The sequence below is a fragment of the Sinohyriopsis cumingii genome, chromosome 12 (genome assembly GCF_028554795.1).
Source record: "Sinohyriopsis cumingii isolate HCF-2022 chromosome 12, ASM2855479v2, whole genome shotgun sequence".
NCBI classification, from domain to species: domain Eukaryota; kingdom Metazoa; phylum Mollusca; class Bivalvia; order Unionida; family Unionidae; genus Sinohyriopsis; species Sinohyriopsis cumingii.
This window is the reverse complement of record NC_142972.1, coordinates 61,692,160-61,700,483: the sequence shown is the minus strand read 5'-3', so window position 1 is coordinate 61,700,483 and position 8,324 is coordinate 61,692,160. Positions and strand designations below refer to the sequence as shown.

Here is an 8,324-nt window from a genome sequence, read left to right as displayed (position 1 = left end):
ATATTTCCTAGATCAAAATTATAATAATACAGATATGAAATACGAAAATAAAAAATAAAGTTATATCATATTTTTAATTTTTGAAAACTAGATTTAGTTTTCTTAAATTATATAAGCTTGTGTTACTTTTATGTAATATTCAGAACACATTTGGAATAATATGTCGATACGCCTTTCCTTGGCCTGATGTTATATTTTAATTTATGGTGTCATGAGGTCAATTGACCTTACGCCAGAACGTAGATCGCTCCGCCTACCGAACACGTGACTTGACAACCTCTTAACCTCTGACAAACATTCTGTGCAAATGGCGGGCGTGATAGCACTAAGAGATATACCAGACGATATTGGTGAGCAATATTTGCCATATGAAACAACATTGAGACAGAGACAGAAAGCGAGAGCATTTAGTAAAGGCTCCTACGTTGATGATGTAAAACTTTTCCTATCGGGAATGAAGAAATTCAAGTAAAATGCAGGATATTTCGGAGTCAGCGCTGGAGCGAAGAACCGCATAAAACTATCATGGCAATCGATACTTCAAAGAAACGAGTGACTGAAGCTCTATGCAGCTGTAAATCAGGGTAAGTATCAGAAACCTTTCGATTGTATATTTTTTTATAAGAAGGCTGCTTTTTAAACAGGAGTAACTAGTGTATTCTGGTTTTGGTAATAACGTGTCAGTATTATAGATCAGCTGATTCAGTTCTATATGCATGTATTTTGTGTACATGTACACTAGTCTGTACAGACCTGTGTAGTATTATATAGCGTTGAAGATTTTTTTAGTATTTGGCAAATAAATGTTTCAGTTTCCCTGACACATGTATTAAATTTTATTTTATGTTTAAGTGGTAAAATTACAAAAGGAGCATAAATTAGACAGCAATAGACAATGTATATGTACAGTTCTTTTTATGTATAAAATGACCTTCATGTATGTGCCCCTCTTTTTATCAGTGTACCTTAGATTTTATTTTGTCAGACTAGCCGATTCATTTTTTCTTTCTGTGACGTTTTCAGAATTTCTGGCCAGTGTGCCCATGTTCTCGTTCTTTTAATGACCCTCAAAGATTGGATTTTGGAAGGGTTTAAAGATGTACCTGCACAACCACCATCATGCACAAGTTTGCCTCAACAATGGGACAAACCGAGAGGTGCAAAAATACAAGCTGAGCCAGTCTCGACTATGGTCATTGCCAAACCAGGAAACATAAACAGGAAGCGGAAGCCACTTACTGCATTGTTTGAAGACAATAGGTAATAAAACATGTTTTATATTTGTTTTTTTGTTGGTGCATCACCTCTTATCAGATTTCTACAGTCCAGCAACTGTTGCATTAATGGTAGCAGACCACACTGTGTAGTAATTTCTTTGTCTGAAATTGAGCCGGAAAACAACATTGATATAAAAATGAAAGATCCTTTTGGATCAATTCCAACAAGGCCTATAAGGGTTGTTGCTAACTTGTAGTCAAAATAACACTGACTCTGACTTCTCAGGGCACTAGGCATTTCCACTTTTAGTTCAGTACCATCTAAAATTACAAAGGTTGTTGAAAAGTCCTCCTTGAATTTCAATGGCATTTGTTGCAACAACACTTCTCTGTCAGGCCAGATAGGAACTATCCAAACCTGTAAAATATGTAGTTGATCCATGCTCGGAAAACGGCACCAACATCCTGTTGTGAAACTTGAAACAAATTGGCTAAATGTTTGAAGTCAAAATTAAAGCGTAACTTAATTAGTGTCAGCAGCAGTTGATCTTCCAAAGGCATGTTCTGAATGCTGGTTATATTCCTTGGGAAGCTAAGAGGTATTTCAAATTCGTCTGGCACAAGGAATTTGAAAATGTTCATAAATTGTTTATAAATAAATCCGGTATAGTATTTAAAGGTTATCTTTCACATGGCTATCCCTCACTGTTGCTACTGTAAATTTATTCAATGTTTGCTCCCTGAGACATGTTTTCTCTTGTTTTTTCTCTACTCTTGTACTGTCACGCCTCATTTCTTCATTAATAAGTACTTGCTGAGCAAGCTTTTCTGTCAATTCTCTGTTCTCTGCAGCCAAAGCAAGGAGATCCAATGCTGATGCACCTGAAAGTAGAAAGTTTACCTATTCAGATATTCTCTAATGTATAAGAAAATTTGTACAACCTATAGTTTCAATTTGCGTAGTCATTTATGTCAGTTATTCAACTGTCCGCTTTCAGATTATATTAATAAAAGCTGTACAAGTTCCAGGACAACAAAGTACAGACTGCGGAGATCTGGGCTTTCACCCCAAAAAAACAAATGATAAGATACCTTCTTCTGCGTTGGAAAACATTGACAAATGGTCAAATCTAGCTTTGTCGGATGAAGAAGCCATATCGATAGAAAGGAATCCTAGGGACCAGAATATTTGTGACCAGTGGTACAAGAAGAGAGAAAGCAGAATAGCTGCATCCAACTTTGGCAAATTTATGCGAAGAAAAGCATGTATGACAGAAAAATTCTTGATCAGTATTTTTAAGCCAAAGCCATTTAAATCAGCTGCCTCAAGTTATGGTATTTCAAGTGAAAAAGTGGCAAAACTATGTACATGAAGAAGACAAATAATCATGTACATCACTGTGGGTTCATTGTGAACCCATTATTTCCATTCTTAGGTTCATCACCAGATGGAAAAATATGTGATGGTGGGCAGCCTGGAGTTCTGGAAGTGAAGTGTCCGTTTTCTATACGGGACTGGACTATTGCTGATGCAATAGAGTCAAATGAGAAGAAGGACACACTATTTCTTGAGAAGAATGGAAGAGAAATTGTACTGAAAAGGAATCATTCCCACTGGTTTCAAGTGCAAGGCCAGTTGCTAGTCACTGGTGCAAATTTTTGTGATTTTGTCACATACACAAGACAGGACCTCCACATACAGAGGATTTTGCCAGATATAAAGGTGATGGATGGTATATTGGAGAAGCTGTGTTCTGCATTCACTTTTCATGCGTTTATGAAATGAAAGAAACATAAATAAATTCCATTTACCGAGATTATAATTTTCTTGTAAATTGACATCTTTCTGCAGACTGACATCATTCTCTTGACTCGAATCAGCAACAACCAGAAGTAGGTCTCCATTTTCTTCTGAACTAAAATAACAATGGCTTTGCTTTCACTGGATTCAAATAAAGTGCTTAAATTTTGATTGAATTCTTTATTGTAATAATATGAATAATGGTAATGATCTTACTTTTTAAAAAAGGTGACACAAAGTCCGGGACTAATCTATTTTGCAGGAATCTTTAAAAGGAACACAGTTATAATAGTGTAGACATATCTGTATACACAAGACAAAATGCATATATATCTATTCACTTTATTTCCTTCCTCTCTCACACCCACTGACACTCCTCCAAACATATAAAGCCATATAGTCAACATATATGTAGTATGCAATAGTGATTACAATTACAATTGTGTCATCCTCACTGAAATGCACATGCTTCATGATCTTGAACTCTCTCATTTGAGTGGTTTCTCTTTGATATACTAAGCATCGATTTATGTTACATAATAATGATCAACTTACACGTTTACATTGGATGGAGTTTTCCACCTTTTTCTTGGTGGAGGTCTTGCAGGTGTGTGTCGTGTTAGCATTACATCCGCTGGTATTGAGTCAAGGTATCTATCTGTGGGCTCTCCATCAGGGAAGTGCTGAAAATATGTATGATGTGCTTTATTCGAGTAAATCAGTAAACATATTTATCATCAAGGAAATTTACTTATAGAGTATATACTATATTCCCTGCCAACAGTTACATGACTAAAAATACCGAGTTACTGATGTGTCTAAAAGATCGAGACAATGATGCATTATTTATGGGACAAACCAACATTAAAATGTTCAAACTTTAAAATGATGCACGATATAGTGATTGCTCAACATACGATCGTTATTCTGGTTTTTTTTAAGGTTTCATTTTCTTTATATTAAATTATCGAAAGTACATGCTTTTTACCTACCTTTGTGCAAACAAACATGTGGTAATTGCCACCAGCTGTGCCAACGTTCAGCTGATGATGCAGACGACCACACGTCTGTTTCCATCGCTTGCACTTCTCTAAGTTACGTTTTGGTTTCGGGAAGGGAATAAACTTAACTCCTCCATTTTGACGATCGGGACAACGAGTATCAGAATTGCAAAGCCCCCATTGACACTTCTTCATCATTGTGAATCGAAAAATTGCCGAACCGTTGCGAAATTTGTAAATATATACAATAGCCGGGTCGATATCGAACGAAGCAGTTTGTCGGATGAAAATGGCGGACGTAAACAGTGTCTGGAGGTGTGTATAATAACGTTGGCTGATTGGTCAATCGAGCAGAGTGATTGACAACTGAACTGGCGATAGGTCAATTGCACGTGTTACATATATAAAAATTATGATATCATTATATTAAAGTCAATAACACATTAATCATGTGATGAAACTTCTTAAGTAAAAATTGCTTTGTTCCTAGTATGAAACAGTTTACATATTTGTCCAGAACTGAAATAATAAACAGCCAAACAATCCAGAGGGATGTAAATATATCCAACATTATTTATCTGTTTAGCGTAAACGTAACAAAGAATTTGTCAAACACATGGCCACCAAAAACACCACTGGCGAAGAATAAATTGCCCCATATGTTACAGTTCATAGATTGACCTGTTTGCACTGCATAACAAACAATTGGTCTGCATGTTGGAATTAATTGACTTTATCAATATGTATCAATGAGAATAATCAGGGAAAAATAGTTAGAAGTACAAGGGATGAATTCACTTGACATTTGGCAAGCCAGTATACGAACATTGTTGTAGTGATATTTAAGTTGGATTCATAATAATGTGCATAATTGTTGAACGGATGGATGGCGTGTCTTGTATATGCATTATTTTACACGATTCAATCTGAAGCTAATTCTGCACGTGGTATTGTTATATGTTGCAAAATAAAATCGTAAAGTTTGTTAGGAATATTGTGTACATGCCTTTAAACAATAAATTCCAAGTATATTATGACATTAGAGCAAATCCTTGTTTGATTGTTTTATTTATTTTGTTTTTCAGTGGATGAAATACATGTGGTGGTTGACACTAGTGGTGCAATTACAACCCCAAACTATCCTGCAAATTACATTCCGACACTGAATAATCAAGCTATCGCTTGGAACATTATGACACTGGGGACGAGCATTGTACTTCGAATAGAAGATTTTGATATCGATCCGGAAACATTATTCGTAACATTGTGCGGAGATGGGTATGTACGAGCGTGTATTAGAGTGACGTTTATGTTTGATTAGAACCAATCATATATATATATATATATATATATATATATATATATATATATATATATATATATATATATATATATATATGATGTCATCAATTGCTATACACAAAGGATTACATGTAGTGCAATAAGATACCTAGACATTATTATATATATATATATGTATATGTATATATATATATATATATATATATATATATATATATATATATATATATATATATATATATATATATATATATATCCTCAAACGGAAACTCGGATTATATGTATGGCTAACATGCAGGAGGCATTTGAGCATTAAAGGGGACATCCTTTGTTAAAAGTGTCCATTGGTTCAACATAGGGAGAGTGTTATACCTCGAAGTTGTGAATGTTTAGGGTCTCAAAACGGGGAATTTGACTTAAGGTCATAATGGCACTACATGTAATCCTTTGTGTGTATCAATTGATGACATCAGACAATAATATTGCATTAAACCGGAAATGTTAATATTAAAATTGTATCTATAACCCAAAACACTCATTTACAATCCAATATCCTTAAAATATGACAGATCACCTGTGTTACCTGTGGTTTTTTTAATAACTGTACCTACACACACTACGCTCCAATCACATACCCTACCCTAGAACGAATAAGGTAGGAAGCGTTTAGATATTAATTTCACAGAAACATACAAAAGTAATGTCATACACAATGTTAGGAAGTGATGACAGACACACTTGTATTTTTTATATACAAACATACAACTAGGCAGAGGAGAGATAGGGAAAATAGGTTTTTATGTTAAGTTGTCAATAATGCAGACACATACAACATATACATACAGAAAACATAAAACACAAAATATATTGGCATATATAATTAGCATCTTTTTTCTAGAGATATTCGTGGCACTGAAAATGACCGCTGATTTTATGACCAACACTATGCTTAATGTTTGCACCTCCTGGGTCTGATGTTGCAGGTTGCTTTTATGTAAATACAACTATGTTTTTGTGCAGACCAAGAACTCAAAACTACTCTCGTTGGCCTCCTTCCCCAGTCTTCCTTCTTCTTTTTGTATTCCTCCTTCTTCCCTTGCTTCTAATATGGTTGATCGAATCATCTAAATTACTCTTGCATTTTCCTCTATTTCTTAGTCCGTCTATGAAATCCCCTCTCCTTTCTCGGGCTCCATTCTCCACACGTTTTCTCCCGTCTCACCTTTACCCTCCTCTTCTCCACCGATGCTGCTTTGATGTTGTGACCTTCCTCCGCCTCTCTTGAGCCCATTGCTGAATTTAACAATATCGTCACCTTCTTCAAATGCCACTTAAGATGAAAGATGTTCAATTATTGTACTCAACACTGTAGGTTGTTCAACTCTCTTTTATCTGATTACTTTTCACAACTTCCCATAGTGCAGTGTTCTGCCGTTTTTCTGTCTGGTCTGGACGACGATGAATGTCGAGACTGTGAACAAGCCGCATTATATGCTTGAAGCTAAGACATGAAGAAAAATAATCCTAACATAGTATTCTGTCCTCACAGTGAATATAAATGGAGAACAGAAATCGCGCAGACCTTGCATAAATCATTTTGTTTTGGCGTGTTCCATTGGTTTACACAAGAGAAAGGGTGTGTTTATATAGTTATTCTATACGCACGACAACATACACTATACCCACAAACTCATTTGATATGGGAGGGGGATTTACACATTTTTGTTTTTGATTGTCCAATGCAAAACTATACACATGCAAAAACACAAAACAGAAAACACAAAAGACAAAGTGCATATCAAAATGATTAGTTCATTTGTTTACTAGAGATATGGGATAGGCGTTTAGTTTTGATGATCCGACCTGCATTTATCTCCTACAATTAAGGCCATGTCTCACCATGGGCCTTACCACAATATGGGGTCGACTCTTTGGAAAGGAGAAAGAAAGGTGATTCGTCTCCATTATGCATTTCAGTCATACATCTTATTGTTTTTGCATCCGTTGAGTCTGCCGTTTTTATTGCTGCCCATGAGTGTATCCGTGTCTCTAATTCCATTCTTTTTTCCCTCTAATCATTTTCTTGCGCAGGACGTTTCTACTAGGTCATATGCTTGTTTCAAGACGGGCGACCTCGTGTCCGTTTTCCGCTTCATTAGGTGCTGCCTTGCCGGCTGAGCCATGGTTAGATGATATGTTCCTAACCATTCAACAATGAGCGATCGGACATTTATGTTATGGAAACAATAGTCATGATGGAAATGATCCCTCCTATTCATTTTCGTCAGTTATCTTCATTTAGTATTCCCACTCCACCCCCTCTATGTATCTCGAAATATTAATAATGATGAATGTTAGACCTATTAAAATTATTTCATCGCTGTTCCACTATTGCTAGGATGAAGAGTGAATATTCACCTGTTAGAGTCATTTTGAAACAGATAACATATTTCATATGTTTTAAAGTAAACGTGAAGCTTATATACTAACTATGAGGATTCTAGGACTCTTTCTGTAAGCAGCTAGTAGGATCGACCACAACCAGATATTCCAAACTTACATGCTATGCTGCACCATGTATCTGTTCATGGAGTTAATATCTTTGGAGTGTAAATCGAAAGTGTAAAAAATGTTTACTGGATTTTGTGCGAGAAATACATTTGCTGAAATACCTGGACAAGCAGTACATTAAATTCACGAGGAGGAAAATTGTGTGGTACAGCACTTGCTAGATGTTAGTTTTTCTCTAAGCTGAAGTCCATTTATATACGAATTTATATACGATAAATGGCTGAATAATTATCCACTTTCATTGAGCCCAAGTTTACTGTGTTCCCATTTTTGAATGTAATATTTTGCTCAATATAATCCGTTCATTTTCTTTTCTGTTATATCATTTTATAAGCACTGATTTTACACACTTTTCACAGATCTGGCCCTTTGCATCTCGCATTTTATTTCACCCAACACTTCTTCGCGCTCGCATTAATAATTTTGTAACTG

General features: G+C 35.5%; 2 pseudogenes across 1 annotated transcript; one reads left to right on the top strand and one right to left on the bottom strand.

Moving 5' to 3' along the window:
- The first annotated feature begins 672 nt into the window (after positions 1-672).
- LOC149786575 (uncharacterized) lies at positions 673-3,003 on the top strand (annotated as a pseudogene).
- LOC149786574 (uncharacterized) lies at positions 1,255-3,118 on the bottom strand (annotated as a pseudogene). Its single transcript, XR_016425210.1, has 2 exons — positions 3,030-3,118; positions 1,255-2,099 (listed from the first exon to the last, which is right to left on the bottom strand). The product of XR_016425210.1 is annotated as an uncharacterized LOC149786574 (transcript).
- Positions 3,119-8,324: the final 5,206 nt, after the last annotated feature.